Below are 21,892 nucleotides of genomic sequence, written 5' to 3' on the forward strand. Positions count from 1 at the left end.
CAATGACAGGTGCAGGTCATTGTATGTTTGTCAAAACCCATAGGATGGGTAAGACAAAGAATGAATCCTAACTCAAGCCCTGGACTTTAGTTAGTAATAGTGTATCTATCTATATTGGCTCATCAATTGTTAAAAATGTACTACACTAATGTAAGATGCTAATAACAGGAAACTGGGGGATGGTTGAGTGAGGGAATGTATGGAAATTGTACTTTCTGCTCAGTTTTTTCTGAAAGCCTAAAACTGCTCAAAAGAAAGTCTATTAATTAAAAAAAATCTCATTAACTAGGCAAATTACCAGTCTGTTTATTCACTACCAAATCTCTATTTGCCTGGGGATATTTCAAGTCAAAAGCCAAATTAGTCCCACTCCCCCCGCAACCCCCCAAATGTTACTGTTACCACCAATTGCTAATCTGTGAGGTCCTCAGGCTCATCTCACTGGATAGTGTGTTCCTATTACTCCTTAATTTACCACATTAAATTTATTACTAAATTCTGCCTACTAATTCCCCAACTCCACATCCTCTTACTCTGTCTGGAGTCTCAGATCTATTTGGCTTCTTCAGCTATTTCCATGCAGTAGAAGCTCTCATCACTCCAAACCTGGGCTACCCTCAGAGCCTCCTGGGTGGTCTGCTTATTTTTAATTTCTCCCACATTCTAAGATCACCCACTAACATCTATTAAAATACTGTGCTAATGTCAGTTTCATCCTATTTCTCCTCTGCTTGAGAATTTTTAAGTTTCTCTTTCCAAGCATCCGAATGAATGGAATGGTCAAAGATAGAGATATCACGTGTGCCCACCAGGTGAGGACAGGGAGCTGGATGACGATCAGCCACTAACTGATCCGACAAGGATAGTTAACTATCCACTCATCACAGTGCCTAGCATGTCATGGGCGTTTATTGAATGTTCATTGCGTTGTATTATTGAATGTTCATGAATATTTATTGAGCACCTCTAGTAGATGCTGGGGTGCATGCCCAGGTGGAGGCTCCTGTTTTTCCAGCCAGTGCTGGGAGTGTTGGCAGCTGGAAGCTATCAGATGAATCATTGTCTAGGAATTGCTCTCACCTGAAGACAGCCACATCCCAGGGCAGCCCATACCCAGTGTCTGGTGGATGATGGTGTATAACACCCTCCCTCTTTGCCCTGATGCAGGGCATTTCAAAAGGGCCATCAGAGTACTAGAGCTCCCCATTGATTGGCTGCTGTGCAGTGACTGCAGTGCAGCTAGGCTCCTCTCCACTGCCCTACCACTCTTGCTCTCCCTGCACACCATCCAGTAAGCTTCCTGCACTCAAATCTCCATCTTGGCATCTATGTCAGCATCCAAGGTCAACTGGACTCTAAGTCTGTACTGTTCCACTGATGTACACTCTTGAAAAAAAGAAAGGATTAAAAGTAACTGACATTTTTGGAGTAACTTCTGGGTTTCAGGTGCTGTATAGGATATTTTATTTATGTGAGTCCTAATCTTTACATCAACCTCATGACATAGGCCTGCTTTCCAGATGAGAATATTAAGAATTAAGGGATTTAGAAGTGTGCAGTTGTGTTCCACTCAAAAAGATCTTTGGACTTAGGGAAATTCCAGTGAGTGGTGGTAAGGAGGCAAGAAGATAACTTAGAACACAAGTGGCTTGGCACTGAATTATCATTTGCTTCCCCTTGCACAGGGCCAAGTTTGGTGACAGGAGATGGAGACTGAGTGGGAATGGGCAGTTTTCCCATAAAACCGGCTCATGGCTACTCTACTCCCACGCCTACAGCCTCACTCACTCTCTTTCTACACATGAGCCTTCCATTTCCAGCCAGCTACTCTGCTTTCCATCCCTTTCACTAAATGTAACCCAGCCCAGCCTCTGACTTTTCTGTTTTCTTCAGAAATGCCCATTCATCAGCCCATCCCCATCATATCCATTTCAGTTTTGTTAAAAATGGATGTCCTTTAGAAAGGCTTTCCTAATGCTATCTCTGGATAAAGAATTCATCTTGCCATGGTACTTAAACCCTCAGCATAGTTGCAGCTGTTCTACTCATATTTTAAGTCATACCCTTCCTTAGTCATAGAGTTCATAAAGCTTTTGGGATGAGGCTGAAGACTGAGTTGGGGTGGGGGCTCTAATCTCCCTTCTATTCTGAATCAGTTGAGAAAAGGCACAAGAAGCAAAATGTAATCCCGAATTTGTTATGCTAAAATTCAGAGTTTGTGGATCCTGGCTGAGAAGAGGCAGTTCTGGACCATGGGGCCTGATACAGGTATGGTTATCATAGGGAATAGGAGCGAAGCCAGAGCTCAGGCCCTGTTTGAGTTCTAGCAGGTCCAAAAGAGAGCAAGAGGACAAGACCAGCTCAGTCTCAGCAGGCGGACAGAGAAGCTCAAGCAGCAAGGAGGGGATGGGATTTTAAATATTCCTTCAAGCTATATGTTCATGGAGAAACTAGAGGAAGACCTCTCTCTGCTATGGACATATGGAGGAGTGGGGCACAGTGCCCTCCCATCCCCTCTGGAGCAGATGTGGGTTCTGAGGAGAATTTAAGTTCCTAGAGGGCAACATATCTCTTCTTCCACTTTTTCTGTGCCATTGCCCAGAAGATGAGAAGTATCTTGAGCAGGACACCACTGTGTCACTTGTCTGCTAATGCTTCTTAGAGTAATAGACCCCCACAACGCTGATTTTAACCAGCTTTGTTAAGCAGATGTACTCTTCTCTATTTATTACCACGTCTATGGTGCCCATGTGATTTCTATGTGTTTTTCAGATGCCATTGGGCCTGGATTTTTCTGCCAGGTTGACTGGAATGTCTAGAACATTTTATCATCTGCAGCTGGGAAATCACTGAACTGTCTGAGTGTTTTCCTATGTGAGCAATTGTTGTGTCAGCCAAGGCACAAGTAAGATTTTAAATAGGCCCAAACTGTTCCATGATGTAATTTAGGAGTGAGAATTGTGTAAAAAGGGAAAGGAAAGGTTTTTATTGTGATAGCTCTGCTTGTCAGCGTTCTCTCCCCTCTATGTCACTCACATCATTCCCAAGAAAGTCTTAATATGTCTTCTTATGTTTATAATATTATTCAGGATCAAAAGCAGAAACTCATGATTTCTGTTAGCTGTATGGTACCTACTGAACATATAAATTCTATGTCAAGACCCAATGAGAATAGCTTGGTTATCTGCTGTCTGAATCCCATTCATTGGACTGGCATAGGGAATGTTAGGTAACATATAGGATGCCCAGTTACATCTGAATTACAGATGAACAACAGATATCTTTTTAGTATAAGTATGTCCTAAAAATTGTGTGGGACATACTTATACTAAAAATTCTGTCATTCATCTGAAATTCAATTATAAAGGAATTCTGTATTTTACTTGCTAAATCTGGCAACAGGGACCTGGGAAGCCTCCTTCCTCCCTCCATGGAGAAAATTAGGTCATGAGTAAAGCCTTTAGGCAGGGCAAGGGGGGAGGAGCCTATTTTTCGTGGTAGCCAAGAAGGTAAAAATAATTCACATTGCCCCATCAAAAGCTGTTCTACCTTTGAAAAACAGAAAAAATTGGGGAAGGTAGACATACATAACCAATGGCCTAGGAATGAGACAGATGGCCCCATATGTGTACATCTGGAAGATCAGTTGGCCAATGTAGACACAGGTTTAGCCATTGGTTGTGTTGGCATCATAACCATTTGCTGGGAAAGGGAAGAAGGATGAGGTTACGGGGAGTCAGCATGGCAGAGCTGGCTTGGCTGAAGGACTGGATGTCTGGTTGTCAAATATCCAGTATTTAGTTACAGGACAAATTTGGCCTTGGTTTGGGCTGGTAATAAGATCCAATGAGATCCAATGTGGCAGTCCAATCATAAGAGAAAGTCCTGGTTCCTGAAGAGAGAGAGGATTGGTGAGACTTGGGGTAATAGGTCTCTTGATCCAGTGGGGAACCAGAAAACATGGCATAAAATGGTGGTGGCTAGGGAAGAGGGTGTTAATGAAGATGGCAGCTTGAGAGTTTGGACTCCTGGGCTTCTTCCCAACACTGTAATGACCTTGCCTGGGTAACCTGTTTGATTCCAGGTCTAGCCCAGGAGTGGAACTGAAGCAGCTCATGTCCTGTCTGTGTGGTCAGGCTGGCCAGGGTCCATGTGCTCAGCCCATGAGGCCCAGAGAAGAGCCAAGATCTGAGTAGCTCAGGAGAGACCAGGGTAACAGCCATCGAGTGGCCTCATCTGTTCCAGGAATGTGTGTGGGATAGAGAACAGTGATGTACCAGACACCATTTGAAGAAACAGCAGAAACAGTAGGGAATGCACAACTATCTGAAACAGGAAAGTACAGGCTCCGAAGGCAGGTGAGTCATCACACAAAGATAGCACTAGAAGCCAGAAAGGTCTTCTTTGTTTGAAAAACAGAAACAATTATAAAAAGATGGGAATAAGCTTTAGTAGGTTGTGTATGATCTCTGGCTAGGCTCCCACGCTCAGCAGGAGCCTGTCCTAAAAAGGTTTTCACTGGGGGAGGCTTGCAGTATGAGCAGCCTGAGCCCTCAGGAGAGAAGCACAAGTTTCCATTAGGTCTGACGTCTCCATTGATTAACTGCATCGAATGCCTTGTGCGAAGACAGAGAAATAAACTCAGGTGGGCTGGGGGCACCAAAGCTAACAAGACAGAGAGTTTGGGGGAAGTGAATGAGAGATTAAAAGAAGGAAAGCAAAGGAGATAAAAGGAAAGTCATGGAAAGAGAGAGACCATACAGACGTGTAGGTGCTCTCGACCCTTAGTTCCTCTGATTTGTGCATCTTGACCCAACATTCAAGACTAGTCTCTGCTAGGTATTATTATCTCATTTTAAATTTAAGTTAGTTTTAACTTTTTAATTATTTTTTATTTGAGTGTAGCTGATACTTGATGTTACATTAGTTTCCCATGTACAACTTAGCCTTTTGAGACGTTTATACGTTTTGCTGTGTTCATCACAAGTTTAGCTACATCTGTCCCATTACATCACTCTTGCAGTACCATTGACTGTATTCTTTATGCTGTGCCTTTTTTTTACCCCTGTGACTTACTCATTCCATAATTGGAGGCCCGTATCTCCCACTCCCCTATACCTATTTTTGCCCAACCCCCCCAGCCTTCTCCCCTCTGGCAACCATCAGTTTGTTCTCTGTATTTATAGGTCTGATTCTGCTTTTTGTTTTGATGCAGAAATGTTTGCAATGCCATTACCAGCTTCTATGGGGCATTCCTAACTCATGTTGCTTTCTACTGAGTTGATTTATATTAAACCGTTGAAAAGTTCACTGTCTGGATGTAGATGCTGTTGACCCTGAATATTTCTTAGTGTAACTTTGACATGTACTTACTTCCAAGTGCCTGAGTTTTCAGGAACTGAGAAATGTTCTCCTAAGACCATCTGTTCCTTCTCCCCAGAAGCCTGAGCTTTCCTACCCCAGGCGGGATCCCTGGGTGGTCTCTGTACAAAGGGTATTTCCTCTCACTTACTTGATTTTTGTATTAACCAGATCTTTACTTACACCCTTAAATGTAAAATAAACTATTTCAAAATGATTTTTTTTTTTTGCACTTCTAGGGTTGAAATAAGCAGAAATGCATAGGTCTGGCGAGGAAAAAAAAATATACGAATTGGGGTAAAATAAAAACATTCATTTTCCAAATTCAAAACCAAACTCTGGAATTTAATCATCCCATAAAAACAAATCATTTGAAAATTACTTAATTCATCACCAATTCAGTCTGGAAATCAGATATCATGGAACAAAGACAATAAAGCTCTGTTAGTACTGAAAGGCCAAAGCATGTTTTGTTAGAGTGTTAAGTGTTTAGGATAAGATAATCACTGTATATTCGCTCTAAAGAAAAGTTTAGTTTTCAGGAAAGTCTCCAGTGGGTCAACAAGGCGTAATGTTGGGAGCAGGAGCACACAGGACCGGGAAACTTCTAGATTCTCAGTATAATCCAAAATAAGTAACTTCACCTCAGACCTTGATGTCTTTGCCTATAAATGAGAGACAATTAGAGATAGTGCTGTGGTTGGAATGTTTGTCTACCCTAAATTCATAGGTTGAAAACCTATCCCTAAGGGAATGGTATTAGAAGTCACGGCCTTTGGGAGGACATTAGGTTATGTGGGCAGAGGCTTGATGAATGGGATTATAAAGGCAGCCAGAGAAAGCTTCCTTGTCCCTTCAGCCATGTGAAGTTGCAAAGGAAGACAGCTACCTATGAGAAAGTGGGCTCTCACCAGACACTGAATCGCCTTAATCTTGGGCATCTCCACCTCCAGAACTGTGAGCAATAAACTTCTTCTGTTGATAAACTACCCATTCTATAGCATTTTTTTAGAGCAGTCCAAACAGACTAAGAGGCCTTCCTTCTAAATTCTAGACTCCACAACAACATCCATCAAATTCCCTAAATGCTAAGGCTTTTATGTATTATCTGATGATTCACCTGGCATTTAGGATCTTGCTGTGGATGAGGTCCCAACACAAAGTGCTAGCTATGGTGTTGATGAAATGTGTGAGAATTAATGAGATTTGAGGACTGAAGGCAAGATCAATGCTTTTGAACCCTCTAGATATGGCACCCATAGAAAACGGGTTAACAGCTGAGGATGCTTAAGCCTATGGCACCTGGCCTGTAGTGCGATTAGCTTGGAGTTAGCAAAAGGTATAGGGCTCCTTAGGAGCCATTTACAAAGTAATTTAATGTCATTTCATAAGTGAAAAATATAAGATACATTGATATCCACATGTGGATATGATTTATGTTATGTAATGACATACACAAATACAGGCAAGGACACATGCACACAGTGGATTTGTTCATTGCATTTACTCAATTCGCAGTAAATGTATTTTTTCTTTCAATCAATGTTTATGGAATACCTACTATGTGGCTGGAATTATTCTAGCCACTGGGGATACAGGATACAATCGTGAGCAAAATAGGTCAAGTCCCTTACCTAGTGGAGTTTTATTGTGGCGTGTGTACACACACAAACACACACCCTACACCACACTAAATACTTTAGAGCCTGCTTCCCAAGAGGTAGAGCAAAATGTAGACAGGCTTGTGCTTTTACTGGGTCAAGATCCTTTATCCTCCTAAAGAATTGCCTGTCATCACCCCCCACATATTGCTTTGGCCCTGTTAAATTTGTCTTTTTTTTTTTTTCACTTAAAAGGTTAACTGAATGGTTGAATTATGGGATTCTAGCCAAAATATGCTTCCCTTAAAGGAGTTCCCATCTAATCAGTAAGCTGAGCTGGTTTGGCATCTGTCTTACATTACCAAGGAGCTGGGCATCTGCAGGCTGAGCTCATACTGGGGAGGCATCAACAGGACCTTGATCTGCCTTCACACTGTCATTGCCAAATGACAGGAGAGCAGCATAGGGCATGGTTCAACTATGAGGTGGCAGGTTCTGAGGACAAAGCTTGCAGGGATAATTTTTTATTGGAAATTCTTTCATTTCAATCCTTTGTCCAATATTCTAACTGCAGGTTGTCTTCCAACTCTAAAAAGTGAAGGCAAATCTATATTTTTCACCTTATCATTTCTCCCAGAGTATTATTATTATTATTATTATTATTATTATTATTATCATCATCATCATCACCATTATTGTATTTGTTGTTAAGTTTTTCTCAGATAATTAGGAGATCAGAGATTTCCTACATTTTGGGACCATTTCCTACATTTTGTTCTGGGCCCCATTAGTTGATAAACCAACTCTACCTCTTGAATTTTCTGTTTCTATTAATGGCACCATCTGATGATGTTTCTAATCTCTTTGGTTTTTTAAAGTAATTTCCCATCCAGGAAGCTTTTCTTCCCAGGTGTTCTTTCTCCATTGTCTGGTTGAGACCTATTTGAAAGCCTATAGTATTGGAGATGGGAAGGAGATGATCTTTATGGGTGAGAAAATACTCAATTAAGCCCAAAATGTTGGTTGTCTCAGCCATTTTCATTAATAGTCTTGGAGTAACCCTAAACTTCATTTTCTTTCATAATCTATTATATCTAATTAGTTATAAATAAAGTCAGTTTCTTAAAATAATATCTGTATATGCATTCTTTGGCCAGAACTTTCAATGAATCCCTATCATGGTTGGAATCCAAATGCATTCACCTATCCTTTGACCCAGTGATGAACACTTTTAGGAATTTATCTTACAAATACAGTCACACCAATGCAAATTGACCTACTTGCAAAATTACTTATAGCATTATATGTAGTAGTAAAAGATAGGAAATGATTAAATGTCATTTAATCAGGGACAGATTAGATAAATTATGATTCATACATACAGTGGGTTACCATTCAGGTAGAAAAAAAAGGAAATTCTTTGCAAACAGATGATTAATGATCTATAAACTATACTGTAAAATGATAAAGCTAAAATTTAAAAGAAGGATATACATGCACACATATACACACGCACATATTTTCTTCCGTATGCACTGTATCCCTGGAAGCACACCTAAGAAACATCAATTGCCTGTGGAATGGGGAATGGGGGACAGGAGATAGTCAAACTGCCAGGTGCCAATTCTGGTTCCACACAACCCACATCATCTGGGACCTCAGTGAAAAAAGTAGTGTGCCACTTCCATGTGTTGCTTCTCTCAAGTTAGCCTTTCCTCACTTTTTGGATTCACTGAGTCATGGTGACATTTGTAATGACAACATCCTTTCCACCTCTCTCTCCTTCAAATCATCAGGTTCTGACTTAAAGGACGCAAATGAGGTATAATAGCAAAACTTGTGCTGTAAGGGGGTTGCCCCACCAGTCTAAATACCTGCCCACTGCAGCTCTGGGAGTGAAGTTACTTGTCCTTAGAAATAAATGCCAGCACCAGAGCCCTCCTGACCAGAAGCCAATGCCACCTTTCTTCTTTCCTGGAATGATGTACATGTGGAGGGCTGCCTCTCTTGTGGGGTGGGGTTCCTTAGTCCCCAGAAAGGAATCCTTGTCCTCTCCAATGCTAGATCTCTGAAGCCTCTAGGTGAGATGTTGCTCAGAAGGTCTGAAAGTGTATTTATGGTTTGGTGTCCTTTCAAAACCTGCCTTGATCCTTAAATGAGTCCTCTTTCCAGCTAATGCTATCCTGTAAATGTATCCTATGAAATGTTCGTTGGCAGGTGTTCAGTCTTCATTTTGCACAAATTTCATAAGATCTGGGTCCAGAGGCCTTTCCTAGTGCAGAAATTTTGTGCTCTTCACATGTGACTTTGCCAGGAAAATGGTAAAACTCTATCTACATACTTTTTCAGTCCACCGAAACAGTACCAGATACAATGTGATATCGGAATCATAATAATATAGTGATAGCTAACAAGTATTTAGCTATGTACTCTGTCCCATGCATTGGTCCAAGCACTCAATTTGCATTGTAACCCTTATAATCCTCAGAGTAACTCTATGTAGTAACTACTATTAGCATTTCTATTTTAGAGATACAACAGCTGAGACCCACACAGGTCAAGTCATTTGCCCAAGATCACACAGGTACTAAGTGGAGAAGCTGGGATTTGAACCTATGTAATCTGTCCCAAGCCCTTAAACACTTTACACTCTATATCAAGTGTTCCTTGCAAGCTATTATGATGCACTGATCTTCATGGAATGGCTTTTTGGCCCTCATCAAAGATTTTCCTCTTTAGGGCCACTCACTTTCAACCTGACTTAATGTCCTGGATCTCACTCACATAGCTAACAAATGAAAATACAAGGTTTTTGTTTTTTTTAAGATTTATTTTTATTTATTTATTTATTTATTTATTTATTTATTTATTTATTTATTATAGAATGAGAGACAGAGAGAGAGAGAGGCAGAGACACAGGAGGAGGGAGAAGCAGGCTCCATGTTGGGAGCCCAACATGGGACTCGATCCCGGAACTCCAGGATCGCGCCCTGGGCCAAAGGCAGGCGCCAAACTACTGAGCCACCCAGGGATCCCCGAAAATACAAGGGTTTGGAACTGGGCAGTCTGGATCTCAAGGCCAGGCATCTGATCATTATGCTAGCTAGACTGCCTGTCTGGGGTGAGACTGGTATGGTGGACACTTGATTACAAGTGAGGCCCATACTACAATGTTGAACTTAAGCGAACTAGGTTTTTCATGGAGCACAACATTGGTGAGAACTTTGATGTCAGAAAGGCCTGCTTTACCTCCTTCCCGCCGAAAGCTCACACTTCAGAGAGATCCATACAGACCCCAGCAGCCTTCATAAGGAGGAGCAGTTTGGTCAGAGCAGGGACTATGATTCTTTCATGTAATTTTGTTGATGCTCCTTGTCCTACGACTTCATCCCTACAAAACATGACCTGGTCAGTGACTTCAGACTGGACCTATCCATAGCACCCCCTTTCTTAAATGTGAATGGAGGGGTCTTATCCTTGATCCTGGGCCCTTTTGTGGGGTGGAAAGAGCTAACAGAAGTTTCAAGCTCTTTCAATGTTCACCTACAGGTCCATCTCCCCCCAGGCAACTGTGTCTACTCACTCAGCCTTGGTGATCTCCATTGAATTCCTGTAAATCTAGTTGTGACTGGCCAAAGCCGACCTGTGTGGCCACTTAACGTGAGACATGGGGGATTGTGCTGTGCCCCCAACCAACTCAATACATTTATGCCTTCAACAAATTTATTGAACATTACCTGATACCATGTCACCAGGTAGTAAAAAGAAGATCAGGACCCCTTCTTACCCTAAGGAAGTTATGGACCAATAGATGACAATTGCACTGCAGTGAAAAAATCAGCCCTGAAGTCAGTGGGCCATGGAAAGTAGACCTCCAAACTCTTCAAGGGGGAATCATGGAAGTTGCCAAGAGTAGACCAAACTTGATATGACTCATGAAGCTATAAAAGGAGCTTTCAGGATGGCAAGTAGAGAAAGAGCAAGGGAAGGAAAGAGGTATCTAACAGGAAGGCATGTAGAATTGCAACTTATTCAGTACAGCTGAAGTACTCAGCACCTGCAAAGAAGGAGAGGAGATGGGATGGATGGACCCACAGGGATGAGCTAATACAAAGCACAAATTCCTTCTGAATGTAAGCTTCTTAGTGGCAGGGATTTTTGTCTGCTTAGTGATGTACCACTGGTGCTCCACAGCACCTAACATGGAGGAGTTGCTCAACACGTGTTTGTTGTGTATGAAAGAAATGAATGTGTGTCAAATCCCAAAATGTGAACTTTGTCCTGGAGGACTGAGGCTGTCCTGGAGGATTTTAGGCTCATGAGTGACATGATTAGACATTCATTTTGGATAAACAAATAAAAGGGCTCAAAACAAAGGCTGGATACAAAACAGACATATAAACACCAACCATTTATACATATCAATGTAATTGCTAGTAATAAAATAATAGCAATAAAAACTTAAAATACCAAGTAAGAATGTGCATGATGTACGGTAAGAAACCTGTAAAGCTTGACAGAGAAGTAAAAAAAAAAGAAGATTTGACTAAATAAAGAGAAACACCATGTTCCTGGGCAGGAAGGCTCATATTGTAAAGATGTCATGCTTCCCTTAAAATAATATATAAATTTAATAGAGTTTCAGTTAAAAATCTCAGTGGGATTTTGCGGTACTTGACAAATAGCTTTTCAAATTCGTCTGTATGTATAAATGAATGAGGACAGCCAAGAAAAGTTTGAAACACCAAGAAAATGAGAAGGGAGCTTGCATAACCAGATCGAACAACACTATATAAGTCCATGGTAATTAAAACACTGTGGTGCTGGAGCAAGAACACACGGAAGCATGGATCACATAGAGTATCCAGAAACAGGCTCATGTGTGTATACGGAGTTAGCATATAATGAGAGCTCGCATATCCTGAGTACTTACTATGTGCTTGGCACTTCTAAACATTTTGTATTACTCATTTAATCCTCACAAAAACTCTGTGGAGGATGTCCTATTGTTATCTCCATGTTAGAAATAAAGCACATGGAGATTATTCTACATGCAAGCTAGTGGGTGCTATTCAGGCTTTCAAACTCAAAAGCCTTCATTTTCTTTTTTTTAAGATTTTATTTATTTATTCATGAGAGACACAGAGAAAGAAAGAGAGAGGCAGAGATACAGGAGAGGAAGACGCAGGTTCCATGCAGGGAGCCCGACATGGGACTAGATCCAGGGTCTCCAGGATCACGACCTGGGCCGAAGGCAGATGCTTTAACCTCTGAGCCACCCAGGCATCCCAAAGCCTTCATTTTCAATCGCAATGAAATGGTCTTTCTGCAGGTGAAAACCAGATAAATTAAAAAATATATATATAAGAGATAGACAAATTTGACTATGTAAACATTCAAACAATAAATGGAAAAAAATAATGTTAAAAGAAAAATGAAAACTAAGAAAATATTTGCAGAACATAAGAGAGCAAAGGATTACTATCCTTATATTTATAATTAATTTATATAATATAATTAATATATAATTATATAGATCAGTATATGTAATAACATGTAATTCTATAATAGTAACTACATATAATCATATTAATGTACAATATATGCATAATTATTATATTAATATACAATATATGCAAATCAATAAAATACAAAAATCTAAATAGAAGAAGTAAGGAATCAATATGAACAGGCCAGTTCATTAAAGAAGAAATACAGATGACAAATAAACATATCAGATGCTCAATTTCAATATCAAAGAAATGAAAATTAAAATGAAGTTTTTTTTCTATCAGAATGGCAAAGAGTAAGAGGGTTTATAAATGCCTAAGGTTCCCTAGAACATGTTGGTGGGAACAGTGCGATGCCAAACAATATTGCCTCAGAGCCTGAGGTAAAAGAAAAATCATTAATACTGATCCTGCCTTGATTTAAAATTCTGTTATTTTGTTCATCATGGACTTCTGTGCATTCATTTTGATTTTTAAATTATTGCACTAAAATATTATTTGTCTTAATTACTGAGTTTTAAATGCCTCCTTAAATCTTGAGCCCAAGGTAAAGTGCCTTATTCATCTTGTCCCGGTCCCAGCCCTAAATGGAAAAATAAATTATTACCACCTTTGAGAATAACTTAAAAATGTAAATCAACCTGTTAGATGTGGTTAGCCATTAATTCAGCAATACTTTCTCTAGGAATTTTACCAAAATGTATGACTGGGCAAGTGCATAGCAATATATGTACAAGGATGCTTATTGTAGCACAATTCAGAAGAAAAAACTATAAATAATCTAACTGATCATCAGTAGAGGGGTGGTTAAATAAAATATGGTGTATTTGTGCAACGGACTATTATGTAAGCATTAAAAATGATGGTATAGGGGTGCCTGCGTGGCTCAGTTGGTTGAGCGACCGACTCTTGGTTTCAGTTCAGGTCATGGTCTTAGGGTCATGGGATCAAGCCCCATGTTGGGCTCCATGCTCAGCATGGCATCTGCTTGAGATTCTCTGCCCTTCCTTCTCCTTCTGCTCATCCCCCACTTGTACACACACACACTCTCTCTCTCTAAAATAAATTAATAAATATTAAAAAAAATGATAACATAGAGGTGTGCATAAAGGAAAAGATCCATATTGTATTAAAGAGTAAATCTAAAAAGCAAGAACTATATATGTACGATAATCCCAATTATAGAACACACACCTAACGCTGAAAAAGTCTCAAAAAAGTAATGTCTTTATTGGAGTCATATGAGAATGTAGCCAAAGGAAATATTACACTTCCAAAAATCTCACTTATTATAGCAGCTACTCTAAAACTCTTGACTGCCTCTCAAAATTCTTTTTGCTAACTCACCTCCCCATAATTCTCTGACATAGTCTATTTTCCCCATGGTAGTAGATAGTGCCTTATATGCCAGCAATTAATCTACCACGTTCTCTGGGCTCCCAGGTCTTCAGTTCTGTCGCTGTACCTGTCCTCCAGGAGCCCTATGCTTGTAGCGCATTAGCCCTCTTCCCCAGAAGGCAGGTGTAATAGAGGTTTGCTTCCATTTGGGAAACTCCTCAACTTATGAATTTGCTCCCCTCTGTAGAAGCCCAATTCTTGCTATTCCAGTCTTCCTTGCAGGTTGAGTACAGACATGTGACCTGGGTTTACTCACAGTGAACTGTCCTTGCCCCAGACTTGGAATCAGAAACCAGGAATACCAAGCATCAGGCACTATGCAGTAGCCAATCTGGTGATGGTGGCAGCAGATCCATCCCTGTCCACAAGCAGCCATGGCAGGACCATGGTGGCACCCAGTGCCCAGTGTCTGGAATCAGCTGGACAGGCCACTTTCCTGAGTCCAGCAGTGAGGCTGTGGTGTCTCCTCCAGACACGCTCTGCAGTATGACTGTGCTTTGGTTCTGACCATGGAGTCTCCAAGCCTAGTTTTCCGGCCTTCCAGAGACTTTGTGAGTGACCTAACATCCTTTCATAAGGATATGTTTTCTGCTTGAATTAGCATTGTTTGCAACTAAGAATCCTGATTCATACATATTTATTTTTGGTGCTGCTACATGTACATTTTGTGGAGGGATCTGATTTCAGCATTTATTATTATACACCTTTAGGTACCCTCCTTCCCCCCCCAAAAAAATAATCACACAAGCTTATAGGTCAGGCCAAATAAGGTCTTGGGCAGCTTTATTCATCTAGAGCTGTGTAGTCCAATGTGGTAGCTACCAGGCACATGTGGCTAGTTAGATTTAATTAAAAGTAAATAAAATGAAAAATTCAGCTTCTCAGTAACACTACCACATTTCAAGTGTTCAGTAGCCATGTATGTCTCTTAGGTGTTGGTTTTTTTTTTAATTTGTCCATAGTTTTTTATTGACACTTTTTCAGTGTTACATCGGGAAAGGTATTGAGGGTGTAGAAAGGAAAGCCATGCATACAAAGGAACGCAGCATCACTTTGGATCTCAGGAAACAGTGGGCATCTGATGGGTCTTTGGGGAAATCGGAAAAGAGGAAATCCAATAAAGAGAAAGACCAACTTAGAGACAAAAGAGAGACTAAGAAATGTAACATCTTCCTGGAACCATAATAGAGAGGCTAAGTAAGCTAGGTCTTCATTCTTTTTCAGGGACTATACAGTCTCTGGGAAAAGAGAGGTGGGAAAAATGAATTCTTCAGAGAATTACTAGTTCACATAATTAATGAGTAGAATTAGAGAGCCATTGACAAATGTGAGGAAATAGCTGTGTTTAGGTTTTGGCAGGTGGGCAGGGAGTGGCAATAATAAATATAGGGCTGCCATTTATTGAATCACAGCTATTATGTGCCAGAGACCACGCTATACCCTTTACAGAGTGATTCCTAAGCATTGCAGCAACCCCATAAGGTAGGTATCATTATTATTGTTATCATCATCATTAGCATTCCAGTCTTGTAGAGGAGGACACTGGACTACAGGTTAAGAAGCTTATCCTGGGGAGATCTCTGGGTGGCTCAGCGGTTTAGTGCCTGCCTTTGGCCCAGGGTGCGATCCTGGAGTCCCAGGCTCAAGTCCCACAGCGGGCTCCCTGCATGGAGCCTGCTTCTCCCTCCTCCTGTGTCTCTGCCTCTCTCTCTCTCTCTCTATGTCTATCATAAATAAATAAATAAATCTTAAAAAAAAAAAAAAAAAAGAAACTTGTCCTGGGACGCGTGGGTTGTTCAGTGGTTGAGCAACTGCCTTTGGCCTAGAGCATGATCCTGGAATCCCAGGATCAAGTCCAACATCGGGCTCCCTGTGTGGAGCCTGCTTCTCCCTCTGCCTGTGTCTCTGCCTCTCTGTGTGTGTGTGTGTCTCATGAATAAATAAATAAAATATTTTAAAAAAAGAAGCTTGTCCTGTCCCGGCAAGTGGCAGGGTTGGGAAAAGGACCGAAGCCTGCCAGGCTCTGGAGCCAAAGTGAGTTACACATCCCTACTTTTCCACGCTGCAAATTTCCAAGAGGGGTCAGGTGAGGGTGACTTGGGAGTTTACAAATTCCCAGTGAAGGTTAAAGAACAATAAGGAGATTCAGATCTGAGCAAGATAACTTCTAAATTTCACAGAATTATTGGATCTTGCTCTTAGAATTTCCAGGGAATGGAGAGAAAGTGGGAAAGAACCAGTGAAATGGTGGGAGGTAATTTTGATTGGGGGATTTCTTTGTGGAAGGGAAGAGGCAGGCCCTGCGGTGGATACTAGACAGCAATCCGGTAGTTGGGGTGGACCTGGGGCCTGACGTCGCCGACCATGCCAAGAAGCTGGGCCAGGACACGTTCACAGTTTCTCTGCTGGGAGCTCTGCATGCCCTGCACCTGGCATCTGGTAGCCTGTTCCACTGAAGCCAATAGGTTCCCCTGGGAGCCCATGGCCACCTGTTGCTTGCTCTAGAACTCCTGCTCTCGTTCTCTGTGGTACAGCTCCACCTCCATCTGTGCCTCCTCCTTTGCCTGCTTCAGACACCGGGCCTTCCTCTTTCTGGCATCTGCCACCTTCTCGGCTTGCAGGAGCTGCTGGATACCCTGGGACTGACTGGCCATTTCTGTGGTTATGACTGATGCTGTTTCCGATGCTATCGAGGTACCAGATGGCTCCCCCACCCCCACCACACACGCACCCTCCCTAGTTCTCCCCTTTCACCAGCTCCTTGCTGCAGTCATCCACTACCCCTGGGTCTTCGTCTCTTAGGTATTGAGCAGTGAGATTTAGAACATTTCCATGACCACAATCTAGAAGGTTCTTGAGATTTCACCTGTCCACCTCACTGAACCATCACAGAGAGTAAAAGACCACATTGGAGTATATTCATTGCAGCACAGACATTTAATGTTCACAGATGAGTAATCTTGCTAACCAGAGAGGATATGTTTTATTTTCAATATTTAAATTATTCTGTTTGCTTGCTCTGTGTCTTCCAACCTCCCTTTTCCCTCTCTCTTTCTTTGCCAAACCCATGCTGGTCAATGTGTTCAAGTTATTTGGGCATATGTCATGAGTTCTGTGAAAGTATTTGACCTGTCAACTTCACAGGGTTGTTATGAGTGTAAGAATATAATTGAGTAGGGGCTTTCATGTTTATGACTGGTATGGAATGAGCCCTGAGATGAGATGATCCTATGATTTGAATCATTTGACTTTGAGCAAATCACTCAACTTTTCCTGGGTATCCAGTTTCCTCACTGGTCAACTGAAGAAGTCGAATGAGATCATTTTTTATTTTTATTTTTAAAAAACTCTTCTTTTTTATAAGATTTTATTTATTTATTCATGAGAGACACACAGAGAGAGGCAGAGACACAGGCAGAGGGAGAAGCAGGCTTCCTGCGGGGAAGCTGATGGGTGACTTTGATCACAACCTGAACCAAAGGCAGACGCTCAACCATTGAGCCACCCAGGTGTCCTGAGATCATTTAGGGTCTCTTCCATTACCAACGTTCAGAGATTCTCTCATCCCATGTGTAATCCGGAGACTTTACTTATTTTCTCTTCAAGGGAGCTGAGAATAGAGTTCTGGGGGCTGGTGGGCAATGGTCACGGAGGGAGAAGTGATATGGGGATGAGCCTTTATTCAAGATCTGATGTGCAGGTGCCCATTTTACAGGTGTTGAAGCTTAGGATGTGAAAGGCAAAATAACAAAGGGAGGGTTCAAAGCACAACCTCTTCCTCAAATTACCCAATTGTTGCATCTTTTTTTTTTTTTTTTTTTTTTTTTTTTTTTTTTATTGGTGTTCAATTTACTAACATACAGAATAACACCCAGTGCCCGTCACCCATTCACTCCCACCCCCCGCCCTCCTCCCCTTCTACCACCCATCTTTACTGCTCTGTAGTTAATGTTTAAACATTCAGAAGCAACTTGCAAATATGTTTGAAATCTGCACTTTCTCTTTGGGTGATCCAGCTTCATGCTTGGCAACTCCTTTCTTGCTCTGGGAACACAGTCTTCCCCCCAAAAAACACCGTGTGTTCTTTTAAAAAATTCAAGCACATATTTTCAAGTTACCCTTTTGGGTCAGCCACCTGGTCTATCCCAGCGAAAGACTACTTGAGTCCCTGACAGGGTTTTCTATTCAGGAATTCAAATGCACAGAGTATCAACCTGTGTCTAGTGAATCTCCTGCTCCCACAGCTTTTATTACCAGATTCAAATGGTAGGCCAAAGCTTCCTGAGAAGCAAGGGTATTATTCTACGTGAGAGAGTATTAAGCTCTGACGGATTTGGTAGTTGAGAATGTCTTTTTTAGCACTCTCTCATAGGAAAAACGGATGTTCTCACTGTTAATAGGGAACTGTATTATGATAACAGCAACATTTATTGTCATTAAGCATTTTCCGTGTAGGAAGTATTTTATGGACATCCTCATTTTCCAAATGTGGACACAGGCACAGAGAGGTGTAGTGACTTGCCCTGCCTTAGTGTTCACCGTTAATCCATGGCTTTGAGAGGATTTGAAACTTAGAGCTGTCACAACCATCTTGCTACCACATGTAGATGGAAAATGATCACAGCACACAGAAGGAAGAGGTGGGAGGAACTGACAACAGTCTTGTCCCAGTGGCAGCAATTGGGCCCTAAAGTCAGCTGTGCCTGAGGCAAATCTACCTCTGCACTTGAAGTTGTGAGTGGCCAACATTTGGGGGGTCAGTTTTTCTTTCACCATCAAGAATCCTACTCGATAGAGACTTGTTTTAATTAATGCCACCAATGCAAAGATACATAAACTTAGTGAAAGGATACATTTAAATTCAGGAATATGTAGAAAAATAATTCAATGATTTTTTTTTTTCCCTGGCTAAGATGAAGACCTGTGAGAGGTGGCTCATGGGTCAGGCTCATCCCCCCCTTCCTCATCCTGGAACCTAAGCCCTGAACTGTAGTGGAGAAATAATTTAGTGTGGCATTTCGCTGAAACATCCTGTAGATATTTTAGGTATTTGCACAGGGAATTTTTTGACCTTTGAATAATATATGTGCTGAGAAAGGTCTTGGGATATTTTAACATGTTGAACTGAGATAGGCCTAAAGGGGTTTATTTTGGTCTCTGTTGGCTGCTACTTTTTTTCAAATCCTATTGGGATTTTTTAGTTTCTATGAGGACGCATTCAGGATTTTTTTTTTTTTTACTGCAACAAATTTCATGCTATTGGATTGTCCTTGTATCAAAGGTGACAGGCAGCCAGTTGATAAACATTCCAGAAGCAGGTTCCATTAATGCTCTAGGTGCATTAATGCTGACCTGAGGTGGCCACTTGGACCTCTAGTAGGCACCTCCAACCTAATGTGTCCCAAATTGGGTGCTGGGCACTTAGAATGGACACATGCCTTTCCAACATTTCAAACATGAGTCTAATTCTTTGAAAACATAAGTACAGGTGATCATAAATGTGTATAGAGCAGTATCATTACAGGCATCTTGAAGTCTCATCTCTTCCACAGCTGGTTTTTGATTAAGGAGATGAATATGATAAAACCTACTGCATCAGCCCTTTAGTGGAGGAGACAGTGATTCTGCTTTCAGGGCCGAATGAGAGACCTCAGCTTAAAGCTGGGGATCAGTTCAGAGCGGCTATTTAGCCAAAAACTTGAGACAGATTTATCCAGAATGCAAGTCCCCTGGCTGGAGCTTGGCATCTCTGGAAGACCTGTTAACCTTTCTGTGCAGTTGGGTGACCAGAAAATACATTTCTGTTAGAAAAAAAAAAAAGAAAGAAAATACATTTCTGTCCCCTAAGACCTTTTGTTTCCTAAAAAGACAAACTTGCATGGTGGAAGTTTGTAGGTGAGAATGCTATGACTTTGTCTTAAATTATATTAAGCCTGATTTTCTTCCAAAAATAAAAGCATGTGAGCTCTCCTTGTCTTGCTCACTGCTGAGTTCCTAGAGCCTGTCACAGTGTTTGCATACAGCAGGTATCCAATAATTGTCTCTCGAATGAAGAAATGCACTAAAGTGGTGAGTAAATGCCTTAAGGAGACAGAAGCCACCTGGCCCAGGAGATTTTGGAGCTGAGTAGCAAAGGATAAGTGGGGGGTCTTGGTGAAAGAAGGGAGCATGGATGGGGGAAAGGAATCACAATAAAAGGAAACAGTCTGCTCAAAGGAATGGAGGCGTCGACTTCAAGGACCTAATAATTCATAGCAGGAATCCATGAGTAAAATCTTGCAAAAGGTAATAAATGACAAACTTTCACAAAGTGCAAATAAAACCCCAATTCATAAATGCCCTGCTGTGGACATTGGCCAGAAGTTGGACTTTAGACACAACATACGCATTATATTAGGCCAATTACCTTTGTGAGGTGATGAACCATTTCTGGAAGTTGGCAGGTTCCTCCCTGCTGGTTTTATAAGGCTATTGCATAATGTCGACCTATTCTAGAATGTTGCCTGGGGCTGCCTCACCAGGAGTACTCATGAATCAAAGACTGGTCAGGAAAATACACTAACCTTCTGTGTTTGATAAAGTGGGAAATTCTTCTACAGTTGGTCTTTGGCAAACTGCCAAATTTTTGCCAATAATGTTCTTCTGAGACTATGAACCTGGCTTAAGAACTCCAAGACAACTTTTAGAAATAACTGTATCTTTAAACACATTCATCATCTTTGCAGAAGTTAGTGTATACATACAGAGTCCTTCTGGAAGAGTGATCACCCTTTCTCTCCCCGTAGGATGCTCCACAAAAGATAAAGGGGGGTTCAGTCATATCCAAAGATCAGGGCGCTGGGCCTGCTAGATTATATACCCTACCCTTGTGAGGCTGGGGAAGTCGGCGATCTTTCTAACCAACCCCATATCCTGAATAGTTCTCATTTACCAATGGGGGGAAAGAGTGTAACATCCTTGATGCAAACCATCTGGTGCCAATTTAGATTGCTATTCCTGAGGTGCTTGCCTACGATTTCCGGTTAGGGACCATCAAATGCTAACCAACCTTTCTGGAATATGAATTTTTATTAGGTACTGCAGATGTTAACTAACCACATGCAGAGTGCACATGAAAGTTAACATATATGCATATACATACAGACACACACTGTCTGGGCTGAACTATTTTAAAGTAATTATAGAGGAATTGGTACCTTAATTCCTGATTTTTTTTTCCCTTAATGGTCCCATCTGTGCCTCTATTGCCAATGAATAATGGAGTCAGTAAGGCTGCATGAACAAATCAGCTTATATTGGACATGTTTCCTCTCTTTTCTGCGTCAGATGATGGTGTTCTCAAACATCTTGGAGTAGCTTAGTTTTCAGCAAAGGTAACCTTTATCTTTTCCTTTCCACTTTCTCCCTCTCCCAGAAATAAAGGGAAAAAATGATTCATGGCCCTAATACCCTAATTTCCCTTTTGTTGTATTCACTAGAAAGAATAGTGGACTGAATTTTTAAATTAAAGTAAAATGATAAATTAGGATATTCTTACCTTTGCATTATTAGACTATCTAATTATCCTTCATCACAATGGGCCTCAGGTGTCAGTTCTGTTAAGTTTAATTTATTACCAATGGTAATTAAATCTTAGAGATTGTATCGTACAAGGTTTAATCATGTCATACTGTTACATGTATTCTGAAGAGAGTTAAAGTTGGAGTTAACACCTGGGCTGCATCACATATGCACATTTACAGGTACAACATGCATCAGGAGAGAAGAGAGAGTAAGACCCCTGTCTTGTTTTGGCCTGAGGTGCCAAGGTGCGAGGTGACCTTGGGTTTGATTCTTGTTCCAGCTATAGGGCTGGATGGGGACTGCAGATGGTGCCACAAAGGACATCTTGGGCAGATGGCCAACCAGGTCTGTGCCTTGGGAAGCCCAACACCTTAGTGCCTTCAGCAGGACTCATTTGGCACAAAGCACAATGAGACGGGAAGATCCCTATGAGACTAGACTTCCTCAAGGCAAGTTCAA

At 41.3% G+C, this 21,892-nt stretch overlaps 1 protein-coding gene and 1 pseudogene across 4 annotated transcripts in view; one reads left to right on the forward strand and one right to left on the reverse strand.

The window, feature by feature from the left end:
• Window positions 1-21,892, forward strand: part of PALM2AKAP2 (PALM2 and AKAP2 fusion) — a 468,534-nt gene that overhangs the window by 63,357 nt on the left and 383,285 nt on the right. The window lies entirely within an intron of this gene.
• Window positions 16,183-16,576, reverse strand: LOC144321789 (V-type proton ATPase subunit G 1 pseudogene; annotated as a pseudogene).

The sequence above is a fragment of the Canis aureus genome, chromosome 10 (genome assembly GCF_053574225.1).
Source record: "Canis aureus isolate CA01 chromosome 10, VMU_Caureus_v.1.0, whole genome shotgun sequence".
Lineage (NCBI taxonomy): Eukaryota > Metazoa > Chordata > Mammalia > Carnivora > Canidae > Canis > Canis aureus.